Genomic DNA, 13,968 nt, shown 5'->3' with positions numbered 1-13,968 from the left:
TGAAAGTCAATCCTCATGGTCGAAAGATGAATTGGTCAATGAAGGATTTGACCAATTAGATCTTTCGAGCTGATCAGACTTTTCGAAAGATGGATCAGGTCGAAAGATATCCTTCGAGGATTCCCACAAATATCTGGTATCTTTCGATCCAGATCCACAAATATCTGGTATCTTTCGATCCAGATCTGGTTCCTTCGACCCAAAGTCTCATCTTTCGAAACACCTTTTCATCTTTCGAAAGGTCATTGATCCTTCGAGGCGGTTCACATTTCGAGGACAGAGTATAAAAGGGGTCCTTCTTCTTCATTTCAACATAACAGTTCAAATTTCATCTCAAAACCTCTAATCCTACCAAAACTCTGCCAAAATCAAAACTAAAGTTATCAGGATTTCATCAAAAATCACGGTAGGGTAATCCTAATACACTTAACACCTCATCTGATCATGCGATCTTATTGTTCTTGTTCTCATTCTTATAAAAATGATGGATCAAATGTGTTATATGTAATGTGAATATGGTGTAAATGTGTTAGTGGTAGGTTTTGATGGTCATAAGAATTTCATCTTGACTGATGTTTGTGTTACAGAGGTTTGGGTTGAATCTTAATGGTCTTGTGTGTTCTTGGGGTTAATCGGCACCTGTGTTTGTGTTTAGTATCCGGGTCAGGATTAGTGTCCAGGGTTGGTTTTGAGGTTGATGTTGTTAAATGGTTTAATGTTGATGTTTAAAAGATTTGAAACACACTTAAAACAAACTTAAAACAATCACCGGAAAATAATCCGATGAACAGTGCCGCCGGAAAACAACACGAAGGATGATGATTCTTAACCTCGAAAGATGGATTGCAAAATATCCTTCGAACTGAGACTCGAAGGATACTAAGCTTTTCGAAGGATTCATCCTTTGATTGATCAGATCTTTCGATTGACCAAGATATCTTTCAAAATTACTGATCTTTCGTAAGTTGATCCTTCGATAAGGCATTTCATCCTTCGAGGAAAATAACATCTTTCAATCAATATTGTCATCCTTCGAGTCAAGTGTCAATCCTTCGATGTCTAAATGGAATCCTTCGAGGAATCAACACTTAGAAATTTTCAAGAAACTGAAATCCTTCTAAGTGTGAAATCCTTGTTGACTGTTTGACAATTTTCCCATTACGTATTCTTGTTTTTCATGAACAGAAATGGCACCGAAAGTGAAGAAGGAACGGGCAAAACCAACTAAGAAAGAAAAGTCCGAGGTTGAATCAATGTCCGAGCCAAGACACAACATGGTCGCGTATCTGCAACCGGTAGACAAAGTTAGTCCGGAATACAAGGGGATAATGGAGTATCTTCATCGAGCACGGATCAACTATGCAATTACTACACAACACACCGCTTACCAGTCCCAGATCAAGGAATTCTGGAATTCTGCTGTGGTTGAGACAGTGAATAATCAAGAAGTGATTAGAGGATTCGTTACTGAGAAACCCGTGGTGATCACCGAGAACACCATCAGAGCGCGTTTGCAATTGGGAGATCAACCAGAAGATTCGACTTCTATTGATTTACAGTGTCAGCGTGGTTTATTGATGAGGCTACGTTACAGCGACAATGTGCTAGCAAATCAGATAAACAAAGGGTTCATGCCGTTACGATACAAGTTTTTATTGCATTTTCTTATTCACTGTCTGAGCAACAAACGGTCTGGATACGACATGTCGCCTATTGAATTGACGGGATTGTTTACGGCTTTAATTCTGAACAAGTCGTTCAACATATCACGTTACATCTTTAACAATCTGAAAGAGAATGCTCGCAGGCCACTTCCGTCAGCAAATCAACGGACGTCAACCAAGTTTTGGTTATATCCAAGATTCTTGCAAATGATGATAGATGATCAGATTCCGGATCTTCCTAAAGTTGAAGCAGATGTTCTACCAGTTAATCCGATGAATGAGCGTGCATTGCTGATCTTCAAGTCTATGTCTAAGTATAAGGAATCCGATCCAGTCAGAAAGCTTATTGGTCACCTCGATGTTCCGACCTACGAGGCACCACAGAACAACAAGTGGCGTCGAGATGCAAGTGATTCTAATGACGAAGAGCCCAGGTTAATTGCGTTGGCTAACATACAACTCGAGGCTAAGCACGGAATTAAAGCATCGAGCAAGAAGTCTGCTGGTAGTTCCAGTGCTGCAACACATGCTGAAATTGATGTGAATGTTGTTGCAGAAGAAGTTCAAGGAGTGTTCGTCGATTCTGATGTTCGTGGTGGTGCAGGTGGAGATGGTGGTACTGCAAGTCGGTCAGGCGATGATACGACCGACAAAGGTAAAGGTAAGGTGGACGAGCCGAGGAAGTTGGAGGATGAAAGCAGTTCATCTTCTGATGATGAAGGAGGTTCTGGTAATGATGATTCGTCTTCTGAAGATGATAATCCTCCTCCACCAGGGATGCAAAAGGTTTATGATCAGCGCGGGAATTTTCGTGGCTTTGAACGTATAGAGAAACCGGTTAGAACCGCAGAATCTGACAAAGATGAGGATTATATTCCTGCTGCTCTTGGTTTGATTAGAAAGAGGAAAGCAAGAAGACAGGGTACTCGTACTTTAAAGAAATCAAAGGACGGATCAGGGTCAATGGGTGAAACTGCTGGTGATGCCCCTATACCTGATTCGATCCAGCATTCAACGCCTCCAGAGCATCAGCTACCTCCTGTCAGTGATCAATTAACTACATCAGAGATGCTAGCGCTGGTCTCTTCTCCTCAGACGTCTTCTGGGACACGCACGGCGACTGTTGATCAACAGCCGCCTGCAACTCCTGTCTCAGGTACACACGTACGTCCTCCTCTTGTTATTACTGGTCCAACAGGTACTTCCGGTCCATCTGTTCAGTCTGGCTCCTCAGGACCTGAGCCTTCACGGCCGACTCTAGCAGAAACATTGTCTAGTTTGTCTGAAGCTGAGAAAATTCACTTCCTGATCGAACAAATCAGTGAATTGGGTAACTTAGTCGTTCGGAATACTAGAAAGATTGAAGAGTATCGTGTACAGCGAACTCAGGATGTGGAGGCACACAACAAGCTAGTCTCAATTGTTAGTGCACAGAATCTTAAGATAAAAGAACAAGCTCTAGAGATTGAAAGGCTAAAAGAAGCAAACAGGGCTCGTGATAGGGAAGCTGAGATAATGAAAGGGCGGAGTGATGTGTTAGAGCATGAGGCAAAAGTGTTAAAGCAGAAGCATGAAGAGCTGTCGGAGCGCTATAAAAATCGTGATGATCGCTTTAGAAAATTGATCACAAAGTAGGTACGCTTTGGAATGAAAGGTGCAAAGCATTAGGCATCGTTCCCTCAAAGCGTGGCGATGACAAAAACGATGATGCAGCAAATCCTGATCAACCAGCTGCCTCAGGTTCCGGTGCAACTGCATCCGGCGCTGCAGGTGGGTCTGGTACATCTCAAGATGCTCCTACTGCTCCTCCAACAGCTACTACTGGTCCGTCTGAGCAGACTGAAACGTTGGAAGCTTCGGCAGGGCTTGAACATGTTAGTCTTGAACCGGAAGCGTTTGCCGATCTCCCTGAATCCTCAACTGTTCAACAGTATCATCCAGTCACGGGTGAACTGTTAGAAGAGGGAGAACACGTTACAGAGATGTCTGATGAACGTGTATTAGCTCTAAAGGAATTGGATGAAGTTGATGTGAAGATGATCGATGCTACTCCGTTAGTTCCGGACGAAACCGATTTCTCTACGATTGAAGAAATCTTCATCGGTTCGGATCCGGAACGTCCTGTTTATGTTGGTCAAGATAATGCGGAGTTTAATGCTCTTGATGATGAGTTTGTGGCGGCGAAGACAGCAGAATTTGCTAATCTGGCTTCAGATTCTCCTACAGCTCAAGAAAGCCGTGAGAAGACCGTGAACAAATGGCGAGCGGATTTCCTAGCTAGGAATCCTCCTCCGCTCCCTCCGTTGGATCAGGCCAACTACATGAATCTGGAAAAGAATCCGGCTCGGGGTCGTATTATCAGCTGGATGTTCATCAAGGAGCTTCACTGTATGGTTGTGAAGCGAGAATGCGGCCTTCAGTACTTCAGGACTCTTCTCAGCATTCTTTCACTTCCTTATTATGATGTTGCGGTTTTGGCTCAGCTGAAGGTTATTAATCGAGTCGAAGACAAGATGGTGGATCTGTTCGCCAAGAAGATCAGGTTGGAACGAAGAAGGGGTTGGAAGGATCCGCTATACAAGCCGCAGTTTCCTCGATACGAGCAGATCAGGTCTACGCTTGATCCAGACACAAATACTGCTCGTTATTGTTTGGTTTATGATCCTCCAAAGTTGATGAAGAAGATACCGTTGTTGAAGATGAAGACAGATTTTCTGGGTAACTTTCGTTGCTGGGTTTATGATGCAGATACTGGAGAAGCGGTGATCTTATTCCAAGACAGTCAGGAGAACTTTCGAATGATAGATCCGATGTGGATTACTAACATGTCCCGGTCGGATATTATTGTCCTTAAGGATCACGAGATCAACTACTTGGTTAGGGATCGTGAACAAGCAATGAAGTTTCAGAAGATGGCTTTGTATTGTTTCAATCTACTTGTGAATGCGGGAAGTGCATGGTCAACGCATCACTTAACGGTTGAAAGGACGTCAGAGACGTGAAGACACGAAGATCAAGACAAAGCTACAGCCAAGGGGGAGTTTGTTGGTGCACTTGTGTCTGTACTTTGTCTGTATTTTGTAATGATATAAAACGATGTCTTTTGTTAGTCTTGTTTACGTCTTTTGTTGGTTTGTATATGTGTTTTGATGTAAGTTTGACCAAGTCAACCATCCTCCTGGTTTGACTTGGCCAAACAGTTAACACATGGTTTGTAAGTTGTTTGTGTCGAAGGATGAGTCATCGAAGGATTGTTTATATCCTTCGATGAGCTCAAAGGATAACCTTCGATGGATGTAGATGGACCTCGAAGGATATACCATCCTTCGAGGTATATGTGGATCCTTCGGTAGGTGTCTGGTCGATAGATGATCCTTCGATCAGTCTTTCTGATCCTTCGACCAGACAATCTGTTATGAGTATATATAGTCTTGTAATGGGTTCACATCACAGTTAGACAGAAAGACAGAAAGTGTGTGCATGTGAGTGAACTAAGTCTTGTAGAGAGCATTTTCAGTTTGGTCAAGGGCTGTAACCGTGTCCACTGAAATACAAGAGAAAACTTTGATATTTTGTGTGTCTACCTTTCTCTTTGTAGCTTGTGTTCTCATATAAACTACCGGTTTGCATTCTAGCTTGGATTCCGCACTTGCTAGTGTGTTAAACATAACAAGGATAAGGTTTAACCTCGACCTCCGGGGGACCTACATTAGTTAGCCTGTCTACAATCACCCAGATTGTATCATTACCTTTCCTTGTTTTGGGTAATTTGGTAACAAAATACATTGTTATCAATTCCCATTTCCACACTGACATTTCTAACTGCTGCAATAAACCTGAGGGTTTCTGGTGTTCAGCCTTGACTTCGAAACATGTTAAACACTTAAAAACATAAGTTGCTATATCCTTTTTCATTCCTATCCACCAAAAATTCTTTCTTAAATCCTGATACATCTTATCACTTCCAGGATGCATCGTATATTTAGACTTATGGGCTTCTTCTAATATACGGTGGCGTAGGTTTCCTAATTTAGGTATCCACATTCATTTCTTATGGAAACTCCAAATTCCATCTGTTCCTTGTTCTAATTCCTTAATCATTCCTTTCAATTTTTCAGTATCATCCTTGATTACTAATTCTTGTGCTTTTCTAATCTCTTCATTTAAATCTACTTGTAGATTTAATATAAGAGAACGTACTCTTTTTGGCCTTTCATGATACTTTCGACTTAAAGCATCAGCCACTACATTTGCCTTTCCTGCATGATACTGGATATTACAATCATAATCACTAAGTATCTCCATCCAACGTCTTTGTCTCATATTCAACTCCTTTTGCCCGAACACATACCTTAAACTCTTGTGATCAGTGAAAATGGTAAACTTACTACCGTTAAGGTAATGTCTCCAAATCTTAAAGGCAAAAATTATAGCTCCTAATTCTAAATCATGGGTTGAATAATTCTCTTCATGATTCTTAAGTTGTCTAGATGCATAAGCTATAACCTTTTGACGTTGCATCAATACACATCCATAACCAAACTTAGAAGCGTCACAATAGATTACAAAGTCTTCAGTTCCTTCTGGTAACGCTAGTATGGGTGCTTTGGTTTATCTTTGCTTAAGAATTCTAAAGGTTTCTTCCAGTTTTGGTCCCCATTCAAATTTAAGGATTTACAGATTAGCTTAGTTAAGGGAATGGCTATTCTAGAAAAATCTCGAATAAATCTTCTATAATAACCGGCCAATCCTAAGAAACTTCTAACCTCGGTTGGTGATTCAGGGGTATTCCATTTAGTAATTGCCTCGATCTTGGTGGGATCCACATGAATTCCTTTATGATTAACTAAATGTCCAAGAAATTGTACCTGTTCTAACCAAAACTCGCACTTTGAAAACTTTGCATAAAGTTTTTCTTTTCTCAATAAACTTAAAAGTGCGTGCAAATGCTTTGCATGTTCCTCTTTACTCTTAGAGTAAATGAGAATATCATCTATAAAGACAATTATGAATTTATCCAAATATGGCTTACATATTCGGTTCATCATGTCCATAAATGCGGCTGGAGTATTGGTTAAACCAAATGGCATGACAGTAAATTCATAGTGGTCGTACCTTGTTCTAAATGCGGTCTTAGGAATGTCCTCTTCCTGTACCTTTAATTGATGATATTCTGACCGTAAATCGATTTTAGAGAAAAATCGAGCTCCTTGCAACTGATCGAATAGATCATCAATCCTTGGTAATGGATACCGATTCTTAATCGTGTAGGATCGTTGTGCGACCCGAATGAATCGATCGGAAGAGTTGTTTATCCGAATCAAAGGCGGAATCAATGAAACGGACACTCGATGTAATTATAATGTCTCTTGTTTTAATCTGATAGAATTACAGCACCTGGAGACAATCCGGCAGCACTTCGTTACCGAATACTGGACCTTAATTCCACTTCAAATGAAACGGACATGATCCCTATTTATAGTGGTGTGATTCCGCTTGAAATGAACCAAGACATGTTCAAGCGGAATTAACAATGTTGATTTCGCTTGAACATGTACTTGACAGTTTCAAGTGGAATTACCAACAAATCCACTAAATTCAGATTCTAGCACCCCGAGCACTGATTTTTCTATCCTATTACATTACATGACTCGATACAAGACGAAGTCAATAGACATACTGCACCAACAGACTCCCCCTTGGATGTTGACAAAGTGTTCAGTGTCGAGTCTTTATCATGACACATCTTCAGTCTTGATCAGTCATCAAATTCTGTCTCTTGTCTAACACTATAAGCAACTATCAATCTTTCTTCAAGTCTTCACAGGTTCAGAATCTAATCCTGGCTCTATCTTTATCATTCTACCAGAATCTGACTCTGGCTCTTGCTTTATCAGCTTCTTCAGGCTCCCCCTTTCATCAAGCTTCCGTACTTTAGGGATCGACACCTAGCTTTCCGGTTACAAGCTCCCCCTTGCTTTGAGCTCGTCTTTAGACTCCCCCTTAGACAATGCTCTCAGGATCGTAGTCTGGTACAATATCTGCAACACTCATATGTTTATAAGTAACACCAGTTTAGACTTCCAGGAATCGTAACCTGGCAATTCAATTTCCTCTATCAACAAATTTTATGATTTGGCAAAGTTTGAGAATCCAACTCCCTTAGAGTTAATCATCCAAGTCAAAACTAATGACCTTGGAGATATCACAAACTGTTTTTGATTTTTGTTAAAAAAATCAAGTTTCAAATTAATGAACTTGTTTTATTTTCAGAAACACAATCAACTTACTTAGATTTTGGCACTCAGCATCTCATACATCGGTTGACGAAAATAAAGCAGAATAAAAAATCCTTTTTTATTTTCTGAAATATAAAGCAGTAAAGAAATATTTACAAACATATTTACAGACAATATTTTTGTTTGAGTTTGCGTTAGAGGATCATATCAATTTTTGACAAATCACTAGTACCGTTGAGCTTTAAACACTTTCAATTCTAAACGATTCACTTAGACTGTCAGTATACTGATCCACTTAAATTTTCACACAAAGTTCAACTGTTTTGAGATACGGATTTAGTGTTTAAAGGACTTAACTTATTCGCGTGTCCCACCTCAGAATATACTCCCATATCCGGATCCCAATATTCAGTCTTACAGGTGAGTATACCTAGATGATATCTGTAAGGGGTTAAATTGCAAAAAAACCGTGAGAGCTCAGGTCAGAACTTCCGTTCAGCAGAGAGATGACGGCTCGACTTTTGGTGTGTCCCCTTTAGAGGATCTTTTCTACAACAGCACATGATTAGCATTTTTCAATGTTTCATCATTTTTATGCTGAGGGCGATGCTATATTTCAAGCAAGGAGAAAGTATTATATAGGGACTAGGCCATTGCTTCCGCAAAATCAGAAGTCCCGGGATAATACCCCAGATATCAATGAGTATAAAGACCTAGTATCTCAGAAAGTAGGACCTTTTAAACACGATTTTGGGGGTTACCCATATATCCGAGAGATGTTCCCCACGATATAAGCAACTTTGAAATTTGGATTTATATCTCGAACACAATCTACTAAATGTGCAAAACCTACTGGCATATCATCAGTGAGACCGTTTATCACATTAAAACATTTCATTTCTTTAGCGTACTGTGATTGTCTACTGATGTACTATCATTTCCTCTTTTTACACAAAAACTCATTTTTGAATTTTATCATGTTTTTGGCTTTTTCAAATTTTCTAATGTTTTTGGATTTTCTGACAATTTTTCTCCCCCTAAAATGCAAAACTATTAAAAGAAAATTTGACAAATCGATACTGATAGCTTTGTCTCGCCATCCATTTTTTTGTTTCTCGTGCACTGATTTACAAAAAATATAACATAAAATACCCCCATGATTTACAACCCATTGATTTTCGACAGTTTGAAAACCGTTTTTCAATCTTGTGAAAGTAATCATGTTTGTTCCGCCGTGAGGGTTTCGGCATATTCAATGAACACATATTTTTGTAATTTTCTATTTTTTGAGAATAATTAAAAACAAACATATTTTTGGTTTTTCAAATTTTTAACAAACTAAACACATTAATTTTTCAAATTTTTATGGTTTTAGAAATATGGTTTATTTATATACAGAAAACAAACAAACTCCCTGTTTAACCAACACAGGGTTCAGCAGCCTTCTCTTCCCGTTGTGCCAGGCTGCTCCGTTTTCCATTTTCACAATCTTCAGTTTTCTTGAGCACCAGCACATTCAACTATTCAATCACTTGAACAATTTAGCCCAGGTCTGTTTGACCTTAGGCATTTCAATGCAATAAACTTCATTCAATGCCGGAAAATCTTTGTCATCTTTCACAAAGACCTTATCAACTTTGACTTCAACTTTTTCATCTTTTTCAAAAATCATCGGTTTCTTAGCACTCCATGTTTGACCTTTAGGAGTACCTCGTTTGTAAAAATGTGAATCTTTTTAAACACTTTGTTTTTGAACAACATTTGGTTTCCAAAACTGTTGGGGTTTTGTCATATCAACTGATGTTTTCCAACTTTGTGTTGTTCTGAATCTGTGTGTGTGAGAATTCCAGGTTTATCTAGAATCGAACCTGCTTGGGTTTGATTTCCCAATTTGATTCGAAGCAAACTTGTTTGTGTTGTACTTCCAAGTTTGTTTTGAGTCAAATCTGGTTGACCTTTGTCTCACATTCTCAGATCTCTGCTTTTCCACATTTTTAGACTTCTTTTTCAATTCAACATCAACAGGTTTCAGATTCGGACACTTGCGAGCAAGATGTCCTATTTGATCACATTTAAAACTTGTTCTCTTGGACACATCTTTGACCTGATGTTGTTTTTTCTTAGCATGAAACTCATCATTAGACTGTCGTCCAAATTTGAGTTATTTCTCTACTGCTAAACTTTTTCCTTGAACGAAACTCATTTTTGCCTGAAAATTTTGTGTTTCATTTTTATTCCAACGTTGTTTCTTCTTATAACCCAACCTAGCCTTCATGTTTTTCTTCTTGAAACCCGGTTTATTATAATAACCTTTGTGACCTTTACCAGCAAACTTTGGAATCTCAGATTTTTCAATCTCAACCATCTTGAAAACTTTATCAACCTTTACTGAAATCACATTCTAAATCGGGAATACAACATCTAAGAACAATTTGTCCGATCCAATCATGGTATAAACCAATCCCTTTGAATCATAATTCAAATTTTTCTCGGATTTTGTGTTTTTGAGATATCAATCATGAAAATTACCTTCATTTTCATCCTGTGATTTAGAATTACCTGTATCAACTGACTCTTCTTTCAACACACTTTCAACGAATTTACCTACCACCTCTGAATCACTGGTATCATCAGATTTAGAATAGGTTACGTCAATGTTATCTGGCAATTGATCTACCATGTTGAAAGCTTTTTCGACCTTTTCCTCATCATAAAACACAAACTTTTTCGGTGGTGGAACTTGATGAAACTCTGAGCCAATACCTTTCGTGTTTTGCTCAGAATCTTTCCCATCCGGTTTTATGTTGAAATACGTTCAAGCACATATGACGACGCGTGATAACTTTTTAACTTGTTATACTGTTCTAAATCAGCAATCTGACGCTTAACTTTAGCAACATCCTCAATATAAGAATTCACAACTTGTTGTTTTATTTCATACATTCTTTTTAGTTCCTTTGATGTTTCAGAACAGTATTTCAATCTTGATTGAGCAAGTTTCATTTCACTTTTTACTTTTTCATATGATTCTTTTGTAATGTGAAAAGCCAATTTTATTGAATCATATTCCTTTTTCATTTCTTGGCAAATATTTTCTTTTTGTGAACATTCTTCTGTCATTTTCAAGACATTTTCTTTCAAAATCTCATTTTCTTTTTCTAATTTTTTATATTTTTCTGAAAGTTTTTCACAATTTTCTTTTAAAACTTTTTCATTTTCTAGCATTTCTTTGCATTTTTCTTTGAAAATGCTTTCGATTTTTGTGAATTCAAGATCTCTTGTTCCGAACTTCTCTTCTTTTTCAGTACAAGCACTGCATGGTTCCATGCATTTCTTGCACTATTCAACAGTTTCATTTAAGACTTCAGAATCAGAATTTACCTTAGTGATTGGCACTTTGGTGTTTGCTGCAACTTCAGTCTGATTATGGTCAGCATCATTCTGCTTTTCTTCTTCTCCAAAACTAGCATCACTAACAAACTTCAAATTCTCATTCTTCACTTCAATTAAACTTTCAATTTTCTTTTCAACATCTACAAACTGCTGTTCTTCAGTAACAGCCTTTTCCTTTTCAACAACTTTCTCTTTTATCACCTCCTCTTTTTCAGTCATCTTCACATCTTCAACTTTCTCAACTTCTTCAACCTTGACTTCCTCAGCAGCTTTCTTCAGATTATCAACTAAATTCTCAATGTTCTTCTTCATTCTTTCTTCATTCCTCTTCCTCAGTTTTGTTGTCATAGCATCCCTGATGATTTTATCCAGCCTTTTTACATATGTTTTGTCTTTTGCAACATTAGAATAATATTCGCCGGATCGAGGAATAACAAGAAGAACATCATCATGAACTATGTCACTTCTGGGAACAACCGGCTCACCTTGTTTGTCGACAAAACATTCCTGCTTCTTATCCCATCTTTTGTTTCTCACTGCATTTTCATACTCTTCCTGCATTTTCTCCATTCTGCACCCCACAATGAATCTTTCTCTTTCAGTCTTCTCTTTCAAAATCTCTTCTCGAGTTTTCTCTTTTATCTAAGATGTGCCTTTTTCATCTTGGTAATCTCCATGTATCTTTGAGCTCTACGAATGCAACTTGCCAAACACCAACGGATGTCAATGAGCTCCATCTCTTCCAGATCAATCTGGTCATAGTCTTCTTTGGTCAATTCGGAGTTTCCAATTTTGCCAGCTACCAGACCTTTCAACTTGAGAGCTATATTACACAATATCTCCTTTGCTTCTTTAGAACTTGCTTTTGAAGATGAATGATATCCAGAATTGTAGCTTGATGAGGTTGTTTGCAGTTCTTTGATCTTCTCACTACTGAATGTTGTCTTTGGTGAACTATCAGCTTTCACGGAAGGTAAATTGCCTTTGTAGTACAGACTAACATTCTGATGATGCGACGAACTAGTCATCTTGCTTTGCTTTTGCAATTCCAGATCATGACTTTCAATTTTTTCTAACAAAACATCAAGAGTAATTGAATTATATAAGACATCATTTTTCAAGATAAAAACAAACGTTTGCCACTGATCAGCTCGTGGTAACGCTTCAATCACTTTGTCAATAATTTCTTCTCTTGTTTTTACTATTTTAAATCATTCAAGTTCAATTTTTAAATGGCAAAACCTCTCAATCATTTGCCTCACTGACTCTCCCTTTAAGCTATCAAACTGTAGGACCGAATTCGGACTCGATTGAGTCTATCAGAAGAACTATTCCATATTTGAACGGTGGAAACAGACAAATCAGGTTCAATTCACCGAATATTCACTTCAAACTGTTGATTCTATTGATCCGGATGACGTTTACAATCGACTCAACACTTCGGCAGCACTTCGTGGCTCACCGGAAGACAATCACCCTAACAACTATATGATTTCGCTCCTAACTACAACCTATTTATAGTCGTTCTAATTCCGCTCCAACGTACAAGCGGAATCACAAACATGCACCTATGAGCGAAATCAGGACCAAAGACATTACGGGCGGAATCACACCTAAACACAAATTTCTAGGATTGCGTGCCCTGAACTAGCCTATTCTAAATTAGTCTTGATACAAGACGTAGACGACAGAGGGATGCACCAACAAACTCCCCCTCGGATGTTGATGAAGTCTTCAGTGTCGAGTCTTCGCACCTTCAGTCTTTATCAGTCTCTGGGCTTCTCTTTGAAGTATTTGACGCTGTAAGTATCCTCAATCTCTATCTTTTCTCTTTCATCTTCAACAAACTCTTTCCCTCGGATGTTGATCTCTTCAATCTTCATCAGTAAAATCAATCTCAGGATCAGAACCTGACTCTTTGCAACTTAGACTCCCCCTCCTAATCAGCTGGGATCACAGTCTGGAAATCACAAATTCAGGATCTTTTCCTATCTCTTATCCTGCAAAACTCTACCCAACACATAAGTTTCTTCAAAGATTAAACCTTTAAACTTTGGAAACTTCTGCAAGAAACTTCAATAATGATTTTGTAGGATCGTTTGGTGACCCGAATGAGTCGATCAGAGGCGTTTTCGTCAATTACAGGTGCGGAATAACAAGTAATCAATGTAGGAATAGCTTGCAATACACTTTAAACACTTTCTGTATTGATTTAACGGTAAATACAACCAGTTCTCGATCCGGCAGCACTTCGGTACAAGATTCAATCAACCGTTACAACTGAGATCGCTCATCAGGTATTTATAGGCAACTGGAACCGCTTATTGGACATGCCCAATAAGCGGCCCACACATGACACATGAGCGGTCCAACTAGTTGTCACTCGAGCGACCCATACTTGTCCATTCGAGCGACCCTAATTCCTAATGGACCATAAAAGCGATCCATTAACCCTAAAACTATACATTTTCACATTTTCTCTAATTTCATGCCCATATCTATCATCTAAAGTCTTTGACTCGATACAAGACGTAATCAGCAAATGTAGTGCACCAACAGACTCCCCCTCAGATGTTGATGGAGTCGACTATCGAGTCACACCAATGCTGTGTCTTCACATCTTCAGTCTTGTTCAGTCTTTGGGCTTCTCTCTCTATATCTTCAGACTCCCC

Source organism: Helianthus annuus, chromosome 7, assembly GCF_002127325.2.
Source record: "Helianthus annuus cultivar XRQ/B chromosome 7, HanXRQr2.0-SUNRISE, whole genome shotgun sequence".
Classification (NCBI taxonomy): Eukaryota; Viridiplantae; Streptophyta; class Magnoliopsida; order Asterales; family Asteraceae; genus Helianthus; species Helianthus annuus.
Note: the sequence above shows the minus strand (reverse complement) of the source record.